The sequence below is a fragment of the Festucalex cinctus genome, chromosome 11 (genome assembly GCF_051991245.1).
Source record: "Festucalex cinctus isolate MCC-2025b chromosome 11, RoL_Fcin_1.0, whole genome shotgun sequence".
NCBI classification, from domain to species: domain Eukaryota; kingdom Metazoa; phylum Chordata; class Actinopteri; order Syngnathiformes; family Syngnathidae; genus Festucalex; species Festucalex cinctus.
The window spans coordinates 2,473,870-2,485,056 of record NC_135421.1 but is presented as its reverse complement, the minus strand read 5'-3'; the positions used below and the strand labels follow the sequence as shown (position 1 = coordinate 2,485,056).

General features: G+C 41.0%; 1 protein-coding gene across 7 annotated transcripts in view; it reads left to right on the top strand.

Moving 5' to 3' along the window:
- Positions 1-11,187, top strand: part of ubxn4 (UBX domain protein 4) — a 190,453-nt gene that overhangs the window by 52,481 nt on the left and 126,785 nt on the right. The gene's annotated exons all lie outside the window — the stretch shown is intronic.

The following is an 11,187-nucleotide window of genomic DNA, read 5'->3' as shown; positions in this document are numbered from 1 at the left end:
AAGGGGACGACACTTGGGGAAATCCTTGAGTAGGAAAAACTGTAATCCAGTTGGAAGCAGGGTAGCGTATGCAGCTGGAATGTCTCAGCAGGTCCCCAGATGGAACAATGAGCGGCCGTTGAGCCCACGGCTGGAGAGCGGCGTGCCGAAGCAGGTCATCGGGTGGTGAGCTGGTTCTGTGCTCAAGTTGGCAAGGCATGTCGCGGAGGGAGCTGGGTGGCCGAACCAGGGTCTGATGGGTAGCTGGCGTGAAGTCTCGCGCGCACGAGATGGGACCGGCCCGTGACTGAAGGTGCGCTCATGCTGGTGCGTCATTAGCCATGGGACCTTGTGACTGGGACGGCACGTGGTTCAGGCGCACGGTGGAGGTACCGCTCCTGGCTGGAGCAGGAAGGAGCTTTGGGGCCGCGTGGCTTGAACGCCACGTGGTTCGGGAGCACTGTGGAGACGACTGAGTTCCAGAACACGGGCCACAAGTGTTGGTGGCCTCCTTGTGTGCGCTTGGGCTCCCGACATTCTTGGCAATCTTGACTCTAAGAACAAAAGGCCCACATGGTTGCTCTCCCACTGTGGTGGTCAGGGAAGAGTCCGTGGGAAGAGAAGAAAGATATATTTTTGTGCTGGCTTTTAAACTCGTAGAAAAGGTGGTCCAGCCCTTTTGTGCGGCAGAAGCAGGCTTTGCTTTTGGCTTTGAGGCCAACTGTTTGGACACTAAAGGTTGAAATTTCACAAGAATTGACACGCCAAAGCTTCACAAAAGAAACTCATATCATTCTAAGCACGTCTCAAGCACTAATGCTATCATCAAGTTATTTGATCCACTAAACTACTATTCAACTGAACTAGATGGCTGCAGAAGTTACACACATCATTCATTTGAGGTAGACATACAACTTTAGCACTTTGTACACAAAGTAAACACTAGATGTCGTTTAGATACAAAAAGCTAGTTGTATATCAAGAATTACCATATTTTCACGACTATAAAGCGCACTTTAAAGTCTTAAATTTTCTCAAAAATCAACGGTACGCCTAATAGTGAGGTGCGCCTTGTGTGTGGACCGAGGTCCAAAATCTGACTGAATGTGTATGAGGAGACACATTGCTTATATACATGAAAGGCGGACCAAGGTGAGGACAGACATTGTGAGAGCGAGTGAGAGAAAGATGACAGCATCAGGATGCTCGAAGACACGCCCACCATGGTAAGAGCACGAAAGAGTCAACTGACTATATACACAGCCCATACCAAAAAAAAAGGTGAGGACCGACAATGTGGGAGTGCAAAAGAGTCAACTGAAAGAGTTAAATTGAAAAGTTAAATCAGAGAATGCTGCACAAGAGTGAAGAGTGAAAAAACACTGCAAGTGTAAAAGCGCTCCTCCCTTCATCTGATTGGTGGACATAGTCGGGGACAAGACCCACCAATCAGGGAGGAGTGCTCTCACACAGCCCATACCAAAAAAAAAAAAAAAAGGGGGGGGGGGCACACACCAACATCCTTGACCGTAACAAACATTTATAGTCGATAAAATTGATTTAATTGACATTGGACGCGAGATAATATTTGATTTTTCTGTGTGGGAGGATTTCCCGTTGACACATTGCTTATTTATATGTAAGAGAATTTATTTTCACATTGATATCTTTGGGGATCTGTTTTGTTTATGCTTTGGGATGACGGAACTACTGTATTGTAAATGAGCACGATTGGTGAAAATACATGAAAAGGAGAGGAAACAATTGTAATGGCGAAAGAGACAACTGAAAGGCGGACCTGATTGAGGACAGCCACGAGAGCACGAAAGAGTCAACTGAAAGATGACGACATGCGGACGCTCAAGACACACCCCCAGTAGGTAAAGTATATAGTGCCGTTATGTGTATTGGGCATAACAACATCTGTTTGTTTAAAGATCCCCAAAATGGCACCAACCAACAGACACGGTTACGAAGCACAGTTCAAGCTGCAAGCGATCAGGTACGCGGAAGAACATGGAAATCGAGCAAGAGAATTTCAGATCAACGCATCCATGGTTCGCAAGTGAAGGAAACAGGAAAACGAGCTTCCCCAAGTCAAGAAGACGAAGCTGAGTTTCCGCGGAAACAAGGCGAGGTGGCCCGTGTTGGAAGACCAACGCGAGGAATGGATTAAATACCAAAGAACAGCTGGGAGAAGCGTCTCAACAGTCACCATTCAACTGAGGGCACAAAAGCTTTTAGAAGAAATGAAGATCCAGCATTTTCAAGGAGGTCCGTCTTGATGTTTTCGTTTTATGAAACGGTGCCATCTACCTTTCTGGGCAAGAACCACAGTGCCACAGCAACTTCCGGCTGATTACAGGGAAAATAGCTGGCCACATTCCGAGCCTACTGCCGCTGACTTTTGACATCCCAGTGAACCACACTGTCGAGAAGATGGGGACCAGCATGGTAGCAATACACACAACAGGGCACGAGAAGTAATTAGGGCCCGAGTAGCGACCGCTGCGAGGTCCCTATTGTTTTTGTAAAAATTATTATTATTATTATTATTAGGGCCCGAGCAGCGACCGCTGCGAGGTCCCTATTGTTTTTCGTTCGAATTATTATTATTATTATTATTATTCTCCGTAAACGATCGCATTTTTGAGTACCTAAACATTCACGAAAACTCACCAAACTTTGCACACTCCTCAGGTCCGGCGAAAAATTTTATATTATGAAGTCGTCATAACAACGCGACTCTATAGCGCCCCCTAGCGTAGAAAAATAAAAACCAAGCCTGGCACGTTTGAGCTAGAGCAACGAAAATTGGCAGGCACGTGTAGCACCCCGAGACGCACAAAAAAAGTCTATTGGGACCATGTAGCTAAAATGTACAGGAAATGAGCTATGAATTTTTTTTTATGTCCAATTTTGGCCTATTTTGGCACATTCACTGTGGTCATGCTTTTTCCCCCTCTGCAAACATTTTTCATCCAATTCACATCAAACTTGGCATTTATCATCTCAAGACCTGAGAGAACAACTGGGCAAAAAGTCTTGCCTTTTCGAAATACTATATGATGGGGGCGGGGCATCAAATATTGTCTTTAAAATTTCATTTGTCCAGAAAGGGCAAATGCTTAATAACTCCCATGTTCAAGCTCCAAAAAATCTCAAACTTCTCAGGCAACGTAATAGTCACGGCCTGACAACATCTATATGATAAAATTCAGTTATACATATAGCGCCACCTAGTGGTGATAATAAATGTCATACTTTACGTTTTTAGCTACTGCGCTGAGCTCGTTGAAGGGATCCAGTTGAAAGTTGGTCAGAAAAGCCTTAAGATGTTGATCATGCCCCACACCGAATATTGTAACTTTTCGCCAAAGGGCGTGGCCGCTACGGTGCCGCAAAGTCTGAAGATTTTTCGTGACAATAAAAGCTGCATGAACTTGACCGAGATGATCCTATCTTCTCAAAATTTCACACATTTGATGAGAGTCCAGCCCTAAAGACATCTACGAACTTATATTTCATCTTACTGATAGCGCCACCTGGTGGCAATTTTTTTTCTTACGAATTTTCTTGTACATTTTTTCTCCAAACACGTTAACTGGACCAACCTCATATTTGCTCAGATGAGGGTTTCGGCCTTCATGATGTCACAACACGAAGTTTGTGAGTTTTCGCGAATCGCTGTGGGCGTGGCTAAGCACTGTTCGCCAAGAAAACAACGCCAGTTTTGAGGGTCTAAACATGCGCAGAAACTCATGAAACTTGGCCCCCCCCACTGGCCTGGTAAAATGAACACTATTTTATTGTTGATTGTGCTATTTTTACAAAAATGACTCAATAGCGCCCCCTAGAAATTTTTAACGAAGCAGCCCCGATTGTACGTTTAAGCAAGATCTACGAAAATTTTTACGTGTATGAGGTAGCCAAAGACCTACAAAAAAGTCTCTTGGACCCATATGCTAAAATGAACAGGAAGTGAGCTACGAATTTTTGAATGTCCCATTTTTGACGATTTTTGCACATTTTCAGGGGGCATACTTTTGCCCACTTCTCCTACACGTTTTATCCGACTGACTTATGACTTGACCTGGACCATGCCAAGACCTGAGCCAACAACAGACGGAAAAATCTTGACTTTTGTTAATACTATATGATGAGGGCGGGGCATCAAAATTTGTGTTTCGCACTGAAAAAGGATATGCTTAATAACTCCCCGATACATGCTCCAAAAAATCCCAAACTTGACATGTATGTTTATCGTCAAGGCCTGAAGGTATCTCTATGACAACATTCAGTTATATATGCAGCGCCACCTAGTCCTTGAGGCATGAAAAAAAAATACCCCACATACGGTATTTTGTACAAAAAATGTAAACTCATTCTCAGTGTGATAACTAAGTCATTTAGGAATATTCTTTTACTTTCCACCACTCAAAATATTCACTGGCATCAGACCTAACCAAACATACATATTTTTGTTATTTAGTTTTATGTATTTTTGATAGCCTCTATGGACATTAAAAGCAGTATCGTGAATGAAGGCTATGCTTAATAATTCCCAGGTACATGCTCCAAAAAATCCCAAACTTGAAATGTATATTTATAGTCAAGGCCTAAAGGTATCTCTATGACAAAATTCAGTTATAAATACAGCGCCACCTAGTCCTTGAGGCATAAAAAAAAAAAAAATGCCTCACTTACGGTATTTTTGCAAAAATTGTAAACTCATTGTAAGTGTGATAACTAAGTCATTGATGAATATTCTTTTACTTTCCACCACTCAATATGTTCACTGGCATCAGACCGATCCAAACATACGTATTTTTTATTTAGTTTTATATTTTTTTTGATCGCCTCTATGGACAATAAAAGCAACATTGTGCAATGAGTACGAGCGATGATGCGTGTATATATACTTTTACGAAAAATACCAATCAGGGCAACTCATTGCCTAAAAATTAAAAAAAGACGCTGATTTTTGCAGATCTTAACAATCACCAAAACCCATTGAACTTGACACACTCATCACACCTGGCAAAAAAAAAATAAAAAATCCACATGTTTATCATGCCATTTTCAAAGAAATTCTGCTTCCAATGTGCCAGTACCCCAACGTGCAAATACCCCAACGTGGCTCGGGCTGCGAGGGCCCTTTATAGCTGCTCGCAGCTCTAGTTATTAGGGCCCGAGCAGCGACCGCTGCGAGGTCCCTATTGTTTTTCGTTCGAATTATTATTATTATTATTATTATTATTAGGGCCCGAGCAGCGACCGCTGCGAGGTCCCTATTGTTTTTGTAAAAATTATTATTATTATTATTATTATTATTAGGGCCCGAGCAGCGACCGCTGCGAGGTCCCTATTGTTTTTGTAAAAATTATTATTATTATTATTATTATTATTATTATTCTTTATTCTCCGCAAACAATCGCGATTTTGGGTACCTAAATATTCACGAAAACTCACCGAACTTTGCACACTCCTCAGGTCCGGCGAAAAATTTTATATTATGAAGTCGTTATAACAACGCGACTCTATAGCGCCCCCTAGCCGGCCTTCATGATGTCACAACACGAAGTTTGTGAGTTTTCGCGAATCGCTGTGGGCGTGGCTAAGCACTGTTCGCCAAGAAAACAACGCTAGTTTTGATGGTCTAAACATGCGCAGAAACTCATGAAACTTGGCACACACATCTGGCCTGGTAAAATGAACAATATTTTATTGTTGATTGTACTATTTTTACAAAAATGACTCAATAGCGCCCCCTAGAAATTTTTAACGAAGCAGCCCCGATTGTACGTTTAAGCAAGATCTACGAAAATTTTTAGGTGTATGAGGGAGTCCAAGACCTACAAAAAAGTCTCTTGGACCCATGTGCTAAAATGAACAGGAAGTGAGCTATGAATTTTTGAATGTCCCATTTTTGACGATTTTTGCACATTTTCAGGGGGCATACTTTTGCCCACTTCTCCTACACATTTCATCCGACTGACTTTAGACTTGACCTGGACCATGTCAAGACCTGAGCCAACTACAGGCAGAAAAATCTTGACTTTTGGAAATACTATATGATGAGGGCGGGGCATCAAATTTTGTGTTTCGCACTGAAAAAGGATGTGCTTAATAACTCCCCGGTACATGCTCCAAAAAATCCCAAACTTGACATGTATGTTTATCGTCAAGGCCTGAAGTTATCTCTATGACAACATTCAGTTATATATGCAGCGCCACCTAGCCCTTGAGGCATGAAAAAAAATACCCCACATACGGTATTTTGTACAAAAAATGTAAACTCATTCTAAGTGTGATAACTAAGTCATTTATGAATATTCTTTTAGTTTCCACCACTCAAAATGTTCACTGGCATCAGACTTATCCAAACATATATATATTTTTATTTATTTTTGATAGCCTCTATGGACATTAAAAGCAATATCGTGAATGAAGGATATGCTTAATAACTCCACGGTACATGCTCCAAAAAAAAATCCCACGCTTGACATGTATGCTTATAATCAAGGCCTGAAGGTATCTCTATGACAACATTCAGTTATAAATACAGCGCCACCGAGCCCTTGAGGCTCATATAAAAAAAAATAATAAATACCCCACATACGGTATTTTGTACAAAAAATGTACACTCATTCTAAGTGTGATAACTAAGTCATTTATGAATATTCTTTTAGTTTCCACCACTCAAATTGTTCACTGGCTTCACACCGATCCAAACGTATGTACGTTTCCATTTTGTTTTATTCATTTTTGATTGCCCCTTTGGAGAATAAAAGTAACATAGTGCAATGCGTACAACGAGCGATGATGTGTATATACACTTTTACAAAAAATACCAATCAGGGCAACTCATTGCCTAAAAATAAAAAAGGACGCTGATTTTTGCAGGTCTTAACAATCACCAAAACCCGTTGAGCTTGACACACACACTGGCAAAAAAATATTCTACATGTAAACGTTTATTATGCCATTTTCAAAGAAATTTTGCTTCCAAGATGCCAGTACCCCAACGTGCAAGGACCCCAACGTGGCCCGGGCTGCGAGGGCCCTTTATAGCTGCTCGCAGCTCTAGTTAGGGCCCGAGCAGCGACCGCTGCGAGGTCCCTATTGTTTTTCGTTCGAATTATTATTATTAGGGCCCGAGCAGCTACCGCTGCGAGGTCCCTATTGTTTTTCGATCGGATTATTATTATTATTAGGGCCCGAGCAGCGACCGCTGCGAGGTCCCTATTGTTTTTGTAAAAATTATTATTATTATTATTATTATTATTATTATTATTATTATTCTTTATTCTCCGCAAACGATCGCGATTTTGGGTACCTAAACATTCACGAAAACTCACCGAACTTTGCACACTCCTCAGGCCCGGCGAAAAATTTGATATTATTAAGTCGTCATAACAATGCGACTCGATAGCGCCCCCTAGCGTAGAAAAATAAAAACCAAGCCCGGCACGTTTGAGCTAGAGCAACAAAAATTGGCAGGCACGTGTAGCACCCCGAGACGCACAAAAAAGTATTGGGACCATGTAGCTAAAATGTACAGGAAGTGAGCTATGAATTTTTTTATGTCCAATTTTGGCCTATTTTGGCACATTCACTGTGGTCATGCTTTTTCCCCCTTTGCAAACATTTTTCATCCAATTGACTTCAAACTTGGCATTTATCATCTCAAGACCTGAGAGAACAACTGGGCAAAACATCTTGCCTTTTTGAAATACTATATGACGGGGGTGGGGCATCAAATATTGCCTTTAAAATTTCATTTGTCCAGAAAGAGCAAATGCTTAATAACTCCCATGTTCAAGCTCCAAAAAATCTCAAACTTCTCAGGCAACGTAATAGTTACGGCCTGAAATCATCTATATGCTAAAATTCAGTTATACATATAGCGCCACCTAGTGGTTACAATAAATGTCATACTTTACGTTTTTAGCTACTGTGCTGAGCTTGTTGAAGGGATCCATTTGAAAATTGGTCAGAAAAGCCTTAAGTTGTTGATCATGCCCCACACCGAATATTGTAACTTTTCGCCAAAGGGCGTGGCCGCTACGGTGACGCAAATTCTGAAGATTTTTCGTGAAAATAAAAGCTGCATTAACTTGACCGAGATGATCCTATCTTCTCAAAATTTCACACATTTGATGAGAGTCCAGCCCTAAAGACATCTACTGACTTATATTTCATCTAACTGATAGCGCCACCTAGTGGCAATTTTTTTTCTTACGAATTTTCTTCTACGTTTTTCTCCAAACACGTTAACTGGACCTACCTCATATTTGCTCAGATGAGGGTTTCGGCCTTCATGATGTCACAACACGAAGTTTGTGAGTTTTCGCGAATTGCTGTGGGCGTGGCTAAGCACTGTTCGCCAAGAAAACAATGTCAGTTTTGAGGGTCTAAACATGCACAGAAACTCATGAAACTTGGCACACACATCTGGCCTGGTAAAATGAGCAATATTTTATTGTTGATTGTGCTATTTTTACAAAAATGACTCAATAGCGCCCCCTAGAAGTTTTTAACGAAGCAGCCCCGGTTGTACGTTTAAGCAAGAACGACGAATATCTTTAGGTGTATGAGGGAGCCCAAGACCTACAAAAAAGTCTCTTGGACCCATATGCTAAAATGAACAGGAAGTGAGCTACAAATTTTTGAATGTCCCATTTTTGACAATTTTTGCACATTCACAGGGGGCAGACTTTTGCCCACTTCTCCTACACGTTTCATCTGACTGAGTTAAGACTTGACCTGGACCATGTCAAGACCTGAGCCAACGACAGGGGGAAAAATCTTGACCTTTCGAAATACTATATGATGAAGGCGGGGCATCAAAATTTGTGTTTCGCACTGAAAAAGGATATGCTTAATAACTCCCCGGTACATGCTCCAAAAAATCCCAAACTTGACATGTATGTTTATCGTCAAGGCCTGAAGCTATCTCTATGACAACATTCAGTTATATATGCAGCGCCACCTAGCCCTTGAGGCATAAAAAAAAAAAAACCCACATACGGTATTTTGTACAAAAAATGTAAACTCATTCTAAGTGTGATAACTAAGTCATTTATGAATATTCTTTTAGTTTCCACCACTCAAAATGTTCACTGGCATCAGACTTATCCAAACATATATATATTTTTATTTATTTTTGATAGCCTCTGTGGACATTAAAAGCAATATCGTGAATGAAGGATATGCTTAATAACTCCACGGTACATGCTCCAAAAAAAATCCCACACTTGACATGTATGCTTATAATCAAGGCCTGAAGGTATCTCGATGACAACATTCAGTTATAAATACAGCGCCAGCTAGCCCTTGAGGCTTATATAAAAAAAAACCCCCACATACGGTATTTTGTACAAAAAAATTTAAACTCATTCTAAGTGTGATGACTAAGTCATTTCTGAATATTCTTTTAGTTTCCACCACTCAAATTGTTCACTGGCTTCACACCGATCCAAACGTATGTACGTTTCCATTTTGTTTTATTCATTTTTGATTGCCCCTTTGGACAATAAAAGTAACATTGTGCAATGAGTACAACGAGCGATGATGTATATATACACTTTTACAAAAAATACCAATCAGGGCAACTCATTGCCTAAAAATAAAAAAGGACGCAGATTTTTGCAGGTCTTAACAATCCCCAAAACCCGTTGAGCTTGACACACACTGGCAAAAAAAATATTCTACATGTAAACGTTTATTATGCCATTTTCAAAGAAATTTTGCTTCCAATATGCCAGTACCCCAACGTGCAAGTACCCCAACGTGCAAGGACTCCAACGTGGCCCGGGCTGCGAGGGCCCTTTATAGCTGCTCGCAGCTCTAGTTATTATTCTTCTTCTTCTTCTTCTTCTTCTTCTTCTCCGCAAACGATCACGATTTTGGGTACCTAAACATTTACGAAAACTCACCAAACTTTGCACACTCCTCAGGCCCGGCGAAAAATTTGATATTATGAAGTCGTCATAACAACGCGACTCGATAGCGCCCCCTAGCGTAGAAAAATAAAAACCAAGCCCGGCATGTTGGAGCTAGAGCAACAAAAATTGGCAGGCACGTGTAGCACCCCGAGACGCACAAAAAAGTCTATTGGGACCATGTAGCTAAAATGTACAGGAAGTGAGCTATGAATTTTTTTATGTCCAATTTTGGCCTATTTTGGCACATTCACTGTGGTCATGCTTTTTCCCCCTTTGCAAACATTTTTCATCCAATTGACTTCAAACTTGGCATTTATCATCTCAAGACCTGGGAGAACAACTGGGCAAAAAATCTTGCCTTTTCGAAATACTATATGATGGGGGCGGGGCATCAAATATTGTCTTTAAAATTTCATTTGTCCAGAAAGAGCAAATGCTTAATAACTCCCATGTACAAGCTCCAAAAAATCTCAAACTTCTCAGGCAACGTAATAGTCACGGCCTGAAAACATCTATATGACAAAATTCAGTCATACATATAGCGCCACCTAGTGGTTACAATAAATGTCATACTTTACGTTTTTAGCTACTGTGCTGAGCTCGTTGAAGGGATCCAGTTGAAAATTGGTCAGAAAAGCCTTAAGATGTTGATCATGCGCCACACCGAATATTGTAACTTTTCGCCAAAGGGCGTGGCCGCTACGGTGACGCAAAGTCTGAAGATTTTTCGTGACAATAAAAGCTGCATTAACTTGACCGAGATGATCCTATCTTCTCAAAATTTCACACATTTGATGAGAGTCCAGCCCTAAAGACATCTACGAACTTATATTTCATCTAACTGATAGCGCCACCTAGTGGCAAATTTTTTTCTTACGAATTTTCTTGTACATTTTTCTCCAAACACGTTAACTGGACCAACCTCATATTTGCTCAGATGGGGGTTTCGGCCTTCATGATGTCACAACACGAAGTTTGTGAGTTTTCGCGAATCGCTGTGGGCGTGGCTAAGCACTGTTCGCCAAGAAAACAACGCTAGTTTTGATGGTCTAAACATGCGCAGAAACTCATGAAACTTGGCACACACATCTGGCCTGGTAAAATGAACAATATTTTATTGTTGATTGTACTATTTTTACAAAAATGACTCAATAGCGCCCCCTAGAAATTTTTAACGAAGCAGCCCCGATTGTACGTTTAAGCAAGATCTACGAAAATTTTTAGGTGTATGAGGGAGTCCAAGACCTACAAAAAAGTC